Raw genomic sequence first — 12,256 nt, 5'->3', positions numbered from 1 at the left:
GTTGTGTAATCTGAGAGTTGATTGGCATTTCTTTTAAAGGCTGCTGTTGTCTCTGACTCTAAAGCAAGAGATTGATTGATTGATTCATTTATTTGCCAAAGATTTGCTGCAAGTCTACTGTGGGCCATGATTGCTGTTTTCTCTTTACCCAGCTATAGGCAAAAAAATAAGGAGTCATACAGAACAGCAAAATTAGTTTTTATTTTGTGTTGGTTGGATCTGTCATATCCGTTTCCATTTGATATTTTTCTTTCTTTCTTAAAACATTTATTGAGTGCTTTTTCTGGGTTAGGTACTTCCACAACACTACTACCCCACAACAGTAGGTTGGCTTTTTCCAAGGATGAAACTAAGGCTGAAATGGTGGTTATTTATCCAGGGTCACACTCTAGTGACAACAAACCCAGCTGTTTTGACTACCAAAGTCCATTCTCTTTTCACTGCACCACATGCCCCTATTCAGGGGACTAGTTTAGTGTCAATTTCTTGTGTGTTTTATGTTCCTTATGGACTAGGACAAACAGGTTTCTAAAGCAGAAAGTACTAGAGCTGCTAACAGTTGACTTGAGTTAAAGGAACCTCAGGAAACCGATCTATAGTAAACACAGAAACCAGTTACGGCGAGATGATTTCTCAGTCTCATGGTGGTAGTATCATGTCATAGAAAGAACTTCAGGCTTAGACTGACGGGCAGCCTTTGAGTCCCATCTCCACTATTTTGTAACTTTGATCTTTGGCAGTTTGCTAAGCAAGCCACTGCACTTTGGCATCCTCACTTGTAGAAATGAGGAATGGTATCACCCACCCGGAGGAGTTTTGTGAAGGTTAAAAAGATAATGAAATGTTAAGTTCCTGGTACAGAGTAGGCACATAGATAATAGTAACTATTGTATAGTTTAGATGATCGTTTGGTGAGGAAGTTGTAGGAGGAATTGTTCATGGTTTCCAGAAACCCCACAATGCTGTAATCTTGGTGCCTCCTAAGAAGTTATTTGTGAGATTTATGTCTCACTTTGCCTTTTGAGTCCATTCTGGCCCACTTATGCAGCTTTATTTAAAGGAAGTGGCTGAATTCCCTTGTGTACAGGGTTTTTCCGGCTGTGCATCTTTGTGTTTTTTGGTGTGTTTACTGGAATTCTCAGGTTTCTAAGTAATTTCAGTCTGAGACAAGTGAGTAGAATTGATGTCAGGCTGCTTTAACACAGGTGTTATAAACAAGATTAAGAGGTTGTTGAAAAGATATCAGTGGAGCTCTGAGGCTAGCTCTCTGAAGTCATTCTAAATTGACAGCTAATGGGTAGTTTGCCTTGATGGCTCTCTTTGAGTTGGTTGTAACTGACTGGAGATTCACCCACAGAGGAAACTTGATTATGAAAATTCACTTTACATTCCTTTATCAGAAAGTAAAGCTACAGTAATATGTAGTACTGTCTGTGTAATGTTTTTGGATACATTTTTTAAAGGCAACCAGTTTTTAAGTATTTTTGATACCTTAAGCCTGCCAAGCTTCAAAGAACACTTTAAATAGAGAAGATGGATCAAAATAATTATTTTATTGCACTATGTATTTATTTATTTTATGTATAAGACACTTACTTTCTTAGTTATATTACCCGTGGTAGAGTTTCTTCCTGCCCAGCAAGTATGCATTTTGCCTATTTGGTCCACTAGATGTGCTTGCTAGGAAATTGAGTATCTTAAAATGTTCTTGAAGTGAGCAAGTATTAATTTAAGATCACTTTGAAATCAGCCTTATAGGCTCCCTGAGAGAAAATTGTGACGGTGCGGATAGAGCTGGTAAGGAGAATTCGTAGGTGGCCAAGATGCATTTGCCCAGCCTGCCAGAGAATTCCTTTTGGTCATCCACATGGCCAGGCGGGCAGGGTTCTCTTTGTTGTTTTCCAGGTGGGGAAGTATTTCTGACACTGGATTGTCTTACCTAAGAATAACTCATTTACTGTCCTTGTCTTTATTGGGAATGGAGGTATTTTGCTAACTTTAGTGGTTTGTAAAGCTTCTAGAAATAGTAAAACCTTTGAGTTGAGGAAAATAAAGTGCATCTTACACAAAAGCAGACGTGAAACCATATCTTTTCGTTGTCTTTGATGGACCCATCAGCAGGCATGTATTGAGGCCACAACACCAGATACATCATTCAAGCTGAGAGGGATAGGTAAATCAGCGCTCAAGTGCTGGAAAGTGTATTATATAATCTTGCTACATTTTAGACTCTAAAGTATTGCCCATAATGTTGAAAAATATTCTTCTTTAACAAGATACTCAAAGGAAAGTTCCATGTGCATTCTATCTTCCTTGAAATAAATGTGGCAGCTATTGAATAACAGACTTATAAGTTTTAAGCTTTTGAAGAAACAGTGGCAATGTCTAAGGTCCTAAGGCTTCTGAGACCAAAACCATATAAGAAGTCTTAAGGAATGAATGAGGAGGTGTTTGTAGGTGAATAAAATGGTTCGTTTCTCACACATGATCTGGTTCTCACTCATTCAGTCCCGGATCATTCATTCCCCACTTCCTACTTGCTCAAAACATCTTTTCTCTTTTTTTCCTGTCTCTGCTCCTTTCCCCCCAGCCATTCCTGTTTGAAAAAGTGTCTTGGCAGTGACCTCAGAGACAATTTGTAGAAAAATAATGAAATATTTCTTTGCCCCACTTCAGTCTTAATAAAATCATGCATTGCTAGAGGCAGTATTCCACTGGCTGGAGACTTCTCTGTTAACAACTATGTCTTTTAACTTGCAGAACCATTGTGTGAGTTTGCTGGTTGCAGAATGCACACTCCACCCTCCTCTCTTAGAAACTTATAAAATATCTAGCATTTGTGTCATCCTAAATAGTAAATTTGTTGTATCTGAGTCTTGGTTTAAACTTACAAATAATTTTAAATAGCTTTCCCATATTAATTTGTTATTTAATGTTTAAAGGTTCAGAGTGGACTGGTATCTATGGTAGGTGACCCAGTGCTCAGTGTGGGTTCTTCCAAGTGATGCGGGGGAGGAATTCTTACTGAAATCTCCATTTAGACAGATGATACTAGTCTCTTCCGGGTAACAAAATTGCAGATAGGCAAGGAACAACTGCAGAAAGAACTCACCTGACTAAAAGCATGGGCAGAAAAGCAGCAAAGGGATTTTAGTGTTGGCTGAAAGATGATGGTAGCAGGGAGAGCTGATGCCACGTATGCGTTGAAGATGAGCATTTCTGAGGTCTCGGCTGAGGAAGGGAGAATGGGGGTTGTGTAATACTGCTCCTGCTTAGTTGAGAGTTAGATTCCATGCCCAGTTCTACAGCTTCAGGCTCAAGTATTGTCACTAATTTGAGTCTCAGTTTACTCATCTGTAAATTACAGGGTTAGACTAATATTCTTTGTCTGAATCTGAGTTTTACTATACTTAGCCTCTGAATATCACTTGATGCCACCATTAGAAAATTTACCAGATTATAGAGATAGCCCTGTGTAGTATAAAGTAAGTAAACATGTAGATGCAGAAGAGATGTTTTCTGCTTGGAGAATTCTGCGTAATGGCCCAAGGAACTTGGATGAATTCTGCTTGACTGCAGTCACCCCAGTAGCCCAAGGAACTTGGAGAATTTGCTTATATTTGCTAATAGTAAATTATTCCTGGTGAGTTCATTGGTTTAACTTGGCCTCTCCGCTCGAATTGTGCCACCTTCCTTGATCTCCAGTCCGATACACATACCCCATCCATAATCCCTTTTTTCTCTATGCATACTCAGCCACAGCACTAACCAGAAGGTTCAGTAATCCTCCATTGACTTGTCAATGTTGTGGTTGGTTCTCAGAAGATTGAAAGCGCCTTGAAGAAAAGAACATGCCTGTTTTGTTCTTTGTTTCCTAAGCCTTGTACTCCTGGCATGGAGCTGTGTAGGTGCTTAGTAAGGGTGCTCTGTAAGCTCAATGAAGACAGTTCCTTTCTCATCTCCCCTTCATGTTCACAAGGGCCCATATAAATGACACTCACTGGTTATCAAGTGGGATTTGTCTTACTCTTTTTTTTTGAGACAGAGTTGCACTCTTGTTGCTTAGGCAGGAGTGCAGTGGCACAATCTCAGCTCACCACAACCTCTGCCTCCTGGGCTCCAGTGATTCTCCTGCCTCAGCCTTCTGAGTAGCTGGGATTATAGGCCTGTGCCACCACATCCAGCTTTTGTATTTTTAGTAGAGATGGGGTTTCTCTATGTTGGTCAGGCTGGTCTCAAACTCCTGACCTCAGGTGATCCGCCCATCTCAGCCTCCCAAAGTGGTGGTGGGATTACAGGCGTGAGCCACTGAGCCCAGCCTGTCTTACTTTTAAATGTAATAACCTTAGAAATGTTAGAAGATATTTCATTTTATATGAAATGAGATATAATCTGTAGACAGAAAGATTTTGTTTTGTTTTGTTTTGTTTTTATCCTGTATTTGTTCATTGCTGGTATTATACAACTTGTTTTTCTTCTTTTTCTTTTTACTTTCTTTTCTTTCTTTCTTTCTTTCTTTTTTTTTTTTTTTTTTGAGGCAGGGTCTTGCTCTGTTGCCCAGGCTAGAGTACAGTGGCATAATCTTGGTTCACTGCTGGGCTCAGGCAGTCCTTCCATGTCAGCCTGCTGAGTAGCTAGCTGGGACTACAGGTATATGTGTGTACCACTGTGCCTTGCTAACTTTTTTTTAAATTTATTTTTTGTAGACATAAGATCTCACTGTTTCCCAGGCTGGTCTTGAACTCCTGGGCTGAAGCAATCCCCTTGTTTTGGCCTCCCAAAGTGTTAAGATTACTGGTGTGAGCCACCATGCATGGCCTATACAACTTAAAAACGTTTTCAACAGGATGGATAAAATAAATTATTTTAAATTTTAAAAAAGGTGGTGGTAAATTATTGCTTTGAAAAACAAAAAAATAGTTTTCATTTAAGTTGGGTTAAGGCTCAGACATTGAATACAAGAATCTTAGTGTTCTCGAGTCCATCCAGGTGAGCCTGTGGACAGCAGCTTGACATATAATTTGGACTCTGTTGGGACACTTTCAGTGAATGTGTCTTTTTCTGTCTTTTTCACTTTAGTGGGTATATGTATATGCTATTATATATGGAGCCAAAAATCTGTCTCTCATTGATTTAGCAGCATAGGTTAAGTGCCTGCTATGAACAAGGTACTCTTGGGTGCCAAGATATTTGTTAGGAGCAAGGGTCATATCCTAGGATCCCAACTCTTGAAGACCTAGCTCATACTTAGTAGAGGAAATAGACACTTATTAATACATATATTGTGTGCTGGCAGAGATCTGACACACTGCTGAGGAAGCTCACAAGTCTTACTGGAGTATGTTGAGGACTCTCAAGGTAGGTGACATTTGAGCAGGGTCTCAAGACTGAGTTGGACTTCTCTAGCTTCAGTGAAGGGGGATGGAAGGTGATCTGCCATTTTTTATAGCACTGTTTGCATTTACTCTCTTCCAAGGCATCCGTTTAAATAACTGATGATGATTCACTCTTGGGTCCCTCCTTGCATCTTCTTGGATTCCTTTGTTGATTTTTCCTGTAGCAAGATTTCCAGACCCTCTGCTATCCTGCTCATACATTCTCCAGTTTGTAATGTCTCCTTTAACGCACAGAAGCTAACTCACTGCTGACGAGCTAGGCTGAATTGGTTTTATGCTTCTGAAAGTGCACCCTTAATATGCATTCGCTTTAAAAATAATTAAAGCTGGTCATCCTGTTGACTCATTGAATAACTCTGTGAGAGATCTAGTTGACTTTAAGGTGCCCTGTGAGCATTGTAAATCCTTAATCAACAGTAACAACAATAAAGAAGCACAGCCAGTTGGGCGTGACTTGGTCTGCCTGATCCCTGTTAGCTTCTGGTGGTACCCCCCAACCTCTTTTCTCTTCCGGGTGTGCATAATCATCCCATTTTGCCAAATTTACTTTAGCTCTTTAAGAAATAAAACACTTATTTATAAATAAAGTCTCTTTTGCACCCTTCCCTAATCTCATTTCATTGAATAGCCCTCCTTAATCCAGTTTCTCTTTTAGCCTCCTTTAGAAGCAATCACTATCCTGAATTTGGTGATTATCCTCATGTATTTTTTTCTTATGGTTACTATTTATGCATGCATCCATGGATCATTTAACTTTGTTTCTTATTGTCCAGTGATCATTCTTTAAATAACTCCTTGTGTATATGTGTGAGCATTTCTCCAATGTCTAAGTCCTTAGGAGAAGAACTGCTGGGCTAGTTGTAGAATATATGCATCAGTGGTATTAGGCCTCACCAATTCACTTGTGCTCATTTATACTCTTCTGTCAGCAAGTATTAACAGTTCTTGTTTCCCCATATCCTCACCAACACTTGGTATTACCAGATTTTTAATTTTTTCATTTTTGTCAATGCAATGATAAATAATTTTTTTTTTTTTTTTTAAGCTAGGGTTTCACTGTGTTGGTCAGGCTGGTCTTGAACTCCTGACTTCAGGTGGTCCACCCGCCTTGGCCTCCAAAGTGCTTGGATTACAGGCGTGAGCCACCACGCCCAGCCTAAATAATGGTTTTAATGTGCATTTCCCTGATTTCTAATGAGGTTGGGCTACTCAGTATTTTTTCTTCTATGATCATCTACTTATGTTTTTTGTCAAAAGCTGGCTTTAAGTAATTTTTTTTTTTTTTTAACTTTTTTTTTATTTGAAATGGAGTTTCGCTCTTGTTGCCCAGGCTGGAGTGCAATGGTGCGATCTCGGCTCACCGCAACCTCCGCCTCCTGGGTTCAGGCAATTCTCCTGCCTCAGCCTCCTGAGTAGCTGGGATTACAGGCATGCACCACCATGCCCAGCTGATTTTTTGTATTTTTAGTAGAGACGGGGTTTCACCATGTTGATCAGGATGGTCTCGATCTCTTGACCGCTTTAAGTAACCTTTAAAGTCTAGCCAGGCATGGTGGCTCGTGCCTGTAATCCCAGCACTTTGGAAGCTAAGGTGGGTGTATCATTTGAGGTCAGGAGTTTGAGACAGCCAGGCCAACATGGTGAAACCCCATCTCTACTAAAAATACAAAAATTAGCCAGGTGTGGTGGTGCACGCCTGTAGTCCCTGCTAAGGGAGGCTGAGGCAGGAGAATTGCTTGAACTGGGAGGTGGAGGTTGCAGTGAGCCAAGATTGCACCACTGCACTCCTCCTGAGAGACAGGGCAAGACTCTGTCTCAAAATAAATAAATAAATAAAGTCTGTCCTATATACAGGGCTTTGCAGTTTGCAATCATTAAGAGAAATTGAATTCTGTGCTTTCTTTTCAAAGTCTTGTATTTTTGTTTAATTTAATCTTCCTGTCCTTTAGCTTACTAAAGTTAGTGCTGTGAGATATCAAAGCGAGGACTGAGCATTTTTATAAATGCAGCATTGATAAGTCTAATGACTTATCCAAACTCACGTGGCTCTTAAGTGATTTACCACTAGAACCCAGATTTTTCTGATTATTGGTTTGCTGTTGTTTGCATTGTACCACAATACTTCTTTTAGATCAGTGCTGTCTTGTTGTTAAATTGATGTCCAATAGTCCCTCCAGCACCTAATAGAGTGATGTTCAGGTTCTTTTAGCTCAGTAAATACTTCCTTAATGAATGAATGGATGCTGATGGTTCTGGTGTAGCTGACAAAACATATTCATAAGTGTGCTAAAATGGAGATAATTTGCCTTCCAATAACTTTACAAGTAATCTGCTTATGTTAGTTTTGATAAAGAAACTGAATCAACATTCAGCTTTCTGATGTAGCTGTAGAGTCAATCAGAGCAGATGTCAAAGTAAATCATGGACATTAAAGTATAGTTTGTACTTCTAAAAAAATCTGTACATCCTTTGGCGGTGAGATGAATATATATTCAGGCTTTAACAAGGAATAACAATTTTTTGGTAAGAAAAATGGATTAAGTAGTCTTCATGACTAGTGATTTAAATCATAAATCACATCCATCTTAGCTGTCAGCCAATCAGATTACAGGTCATAAGTGAGGCTGTTTGTAATTTTGATTTTTGATACATTGATATTTTCGCCTTCATTGTGAGCGTTGATAAAGACCATATTCTCCAGTAATTACTGTGGTCTTGTAGCCTGTAATTTTTTTTAATTGGGAATAAATGGTGGTTTTGTTTCATATTTTGCAAAGACTCTGCTTTGGGATTTTGAGGAGCTCTTGATACCTATTTTTTCCTCCAGAAAAAAAGGTAGTAGGTGGACATAATTCATTGTTCTTTTTTTGAAGCTAGTCTTGCAAATTTGCAGAGGTGTAATATATATTTATATGTGACTATCTGGAATTTTCACTTAGACATTTCCTAAAAATACAATAACACCTTTCATTGGTATAGCGATTTATAGTTTACCTAGGGCACCTTTATAAGGTGTATTGTTTAATCATCACAACAACGCGTTGTGCTGGGTGGAATTTTCTGTCTCTGATTACTTGGATCTCTAATTATGGACTTTGGCTGATGATAGTTGCAGCATTAGAGATTGTGAGCTTTTTCGTTTGTGGTGCCTTAAGCAAATTTGCAAGGGAGCCCTGATGTTAACTTTGGCGGGCTTCATGCCTGCAAATATTGATTGAGCCAGAAGTCTTAGTTGTAAAATGTCACCAGTGAATGTGCAGCCAGTAAAGGCAAGGGAAAACTCATTACTGCATCTCATCTGTAACTTCTGGGTCAGGCCACTCACTACCATCTGGTAGAAATGAATGTTTGAAAACTCCCTTTCATTCTGACAAAAGGTAATCAGAAGAGGTTAACAGCAGATGATTTCTGAGTATTTCAAATGGGTTAGACCAATCCATCCACAAGCTTGGATTTGCAACATTCATATGTCTAATTATTCCAAGAGGCATTAGAAAGCTTTAAAATTATGAAATTCCAAAATAATAGTAGGAAGAAATGTAATTATATATATACCCCCCTCCTCTCCTCTGTTGCCCCCTGTCCAACCTTCTTATTGAAAGTATTTATTCTGAAAAGGTAAAGGCAATTGGAAAGGAAGAAATAAGTCAGATTGCTATCTTGAAAAATGTATTTTTTTTTTTTTTTTAATGTGAGCAAGACTTGACATGTTTTACATTTCCTTAAGGAGAAGGATTAAGAACCACGGAAGGAGAGTGTAAGTTGAAAGGTTTCTCCTCAATTAAATGAACTTTCTGAGTGATTCAAAGGCAGTGGGGGCACAGTTTAGGGAGGACTGGAGGTGTTAGGAAAGCCCTGGCTTATGCCTGGCCAGAGATATGTTAAAAAGGACTCAAACCTAAGATAGATGATTGAGTGAGATCAAGGGTGCCTGAAGCCTGAACTGTCTCTAGAGCCTCAGAATTACTGTAAGAAGTTGTGGATCCAGATGTACACAAGCATTTTCTGGGAAATGGATACATAATCTCTCTCCCCCCTTTCTTTTTTGTCAATGTGGATATTAAAAACACAAATTCGCCGGGTGCGGTGGCTCACGCCTGTAATCCCAACACTTTGGGAGGCCGAGGTAGGCTGATCATTTGAGGTCAGGCATTGGTGAAACCCTGTCCCTACCAGAAATACAGAAATGAGCTGGGTGTGCTGGCACATGCCTGTAGTCCCAGCTACTCAGGAGGTTGAGCCAGGAGAATTGCTGGAACCCGGGAGATGGAGAATTCGGTGAGCCAAGATCGCACCACTGCATTCCAAACCTGGGGGACAGAGCAAGGCTCCATCTGAAAAAAAGAAAAGAAAAGAAGCATAGGTCTTTATGTACATACATACATATATGCATAAATGTCTCTGTGAAAGTGGTTATTGTACCCAGTTTATAGACAGAGAAAACTGAAGCACAGAGGGAGTAACTTACTTTCCAGGGCTGCTGAGTACAGGTGCCAGGTTTTGAACTTAGGAAAGATTGACTTCAAAACTCATTCTCCGTACAGGATATCACCATTGCAAACAGGTTAGGCTTCACTAGCTCTAGCAATAATGGATTGAAAGCAAAGCCTTTTTCTGTTGATGGTGGTTTCTAGTTTAGCCTGTCTAAAATAGCCACTAGTCTGTGTTCTTATATTTTAATAGTAGCTTTGTTTATTTACTAGTGCTTTCTTCACAGTCCTCTTTCTTTCCAACCAGTCTTAATATAGAGAAAAAAGAAAAGCACAGTGTTGGGATTTAGAAACCTTATAGTTTTGCTCACCATAAGCAAGTTGCTTAAACTCACTAGGCTCAGATTTCCCCATTCTATTAATATAAAGAGAGACAGAGACTAGATTGTCTCTTTCTTCCAGCTCAAATTACTAAGTCTTTCCTGTTGTTTGATATCTAGGAAACAGTACTTGATGCCCCACTTGGAAGATCCTTTTCCGAAGTTAGCCGAGCTGCTAAGTTCTAGGTGAAGAATTCTTGATTTATTACAAGGTTTAGAAGGTTTCCTTTGATTTTTCCCATTTTCTTACTAGAATTGGACATCCTTTTCCATAAAAGTACCTTTTATGAATTATCCCCTTTCTTAGCAAGGTAACTTGGAATGTTGAGCTATATTTAGACACACATGCACACATTTACACTCTTGTATGCTGATATGAATGCACTCTTCACATTAATAACTGCATTGTGTGTTTTCATAATTTATCATAATGATACCATTATTGCTTATTACAGAATTTCTCTTTTCCCCCCACCCCCAAGCCTAATTGAGGTCGAGACAGCCCATAAATATGATAATATAGATTGCATGCTCAGAGGAAATGGAGTTGGTTTCATACTGGAGTTTTAATTTAGGATTCGTTCTGGTGATGTAGCCTCTTCCTATGGTACATTACTTTGAGCTCAATATAACTGCATGTTCCCACAGCCCCTCATTATAGCTATGGCTTCTCATTGCTTTTTAATTAAAAAAAAAAAAAGAGGGAAAAATGAAACCCAAAGCTTAGGTTGGATATTGTCTGGGTATGCAGGGAGCATCCTAGGCAGATTGCTTATTTAATTTTTTAACTCCTTCAAAGCTTTCATGAAGATGTCTTGATTTCTGTTTTCAGGGGCATGGATGGAGACACATACACACACATGCAATAGGCCTCAAGATTATTGGCATGTAAAGGCATCTCTCTATTACCGTGAAGCCTACTCTGAGCTTTGAGTGAGTGGGAATCCTTTATCCTAGAAAGGCTACCAGCTGTGTGGTTGGATGGTGGGAAATGCTTAGTGAGCTTTTATACCACTCACCGCCTATTGGGAGTAAGGCAGGGAATTGTAGAAGATTGTAAAAACCCTTCAAGGCTGATGTTTAGAAGTTAAGAGTTAATCATTTTTTCTCTAGTCCTGTGGGCAGCAGAAGCAGAGAAATGACTTTATTAAGAAGAGTTGCTTTTGTCATTCCTTCATCTTGAGGGATTCCAAACACCTTTCAGATACCAAAACAAATTAATCTCCAAAGGTGACTGGTAAGAATGGCTTAAGCCTCTTGGGATTGGTTGTGTAAGACACAGGGAGAGCTCGACCTGAGCTGTTGACCTCTGTGACAGCCTGTAAGTGTTACATTCTTTTTGTGGATCAAGAGCCCTTTGGCTTCACTTTAGTGAAAGCAGTGTGACAGCTCTGAGCTGCTTCCTTGCTTACAATTCTTGTTTTGTTTTATATAACCAGCCACTCTCTCAGTGGTGAATATTGGGTAAATATAAATTAAGAGTTTATTTCTTGGTTAGGGTACTGAGTTAGCTTCATAATTTTTAGTGCGACTCTTTCACAAACAGGACTTCAACTTTTTGAGTCCATATTTCATTCGATGTTGCTGGAAAGGCAAGTCCATTTTGACTTGTATCAGGGAGCTGGAACCCTTCAGGTGGAAATCCCCTAGGCCTGTGCTGTTCAGTACTATAGCCACTGGCCTCATATGGCTGTTGAGCACATGAAATTGGGCCAATCTGTATTGAGATACACCATCAGTGTAAAATACATACCAGATTGCAAGGACCTAGTGTGAAAAAAATAATGTAAAGTAACAAATTAGTAATTTTTAAAATATAGGTTACATGTTGAGATGGTAATATTTTTGATATGTTAGATTAGATAAACATTATTATCTGTTTCTTTTTAAATGTGGCTACTAAAAAAATTAAATTACATCTATGGCTTGTACTATATTTCAGTTGAACACTGTTCTAGATTGTTAAGCTCTGATAACAAGGCAGTGTTTGTCTTGTTCACACTTACATCCCCAGTATGCATCACAAAGTTGGCACTTTGTTGAAGAAATG

The 12,256-nt window shown here is 39.2% G+C and overlaps 1 protein-coding gene and 1 long non-coding RNA gene across 2 annotated transcripts in view; both read left to right on the top strand.

Annotated features, from left to right (window-relative positions):
- LOC116562712 overlaps positions 1-6,835 on the top strand; it is a 16,703-nt gene extending 9,868 nt beyond the window's left edge. The window contains exon 3 of the long non-coding RNA XR_004274073.1: positions 6,825-6,835. This is a non-coding gene — a long non-coding RNA (uncharacterized LOC116562712). The remainder of the gene's footprint in view (positions 1-6,824) is intronic.
- The window catches only part of CTNNBL1 (catenin beta like 1), a 177,802-nt gene that overhangs the window by 20,607 nt on the left and 144,939 nt on the right, over positions 1-12,256 (top strand). The gene's annotated exons all lie outside the window — the stretch shown is intronic.

Source organism: Sapajus apella, unplaced genomic scaffold, assembly GCF_009761245.1.
Source record: "Sapajus apella isolate SASKATOON/1434 unplaced genomic scaffold, GSC_monkey_1.0 scaffold33, whole genome shotgun sequence".
Taxonomy (NCBI): domain Eukaryota; kingdom Metazoa; phylum Chordata; class Mammalia; order Primates; family Cebidae; genus Sapajus; species Sapajus apella.
This window is presented reverse-complemented; position numbering and strand designations above follow the sequence as displayed.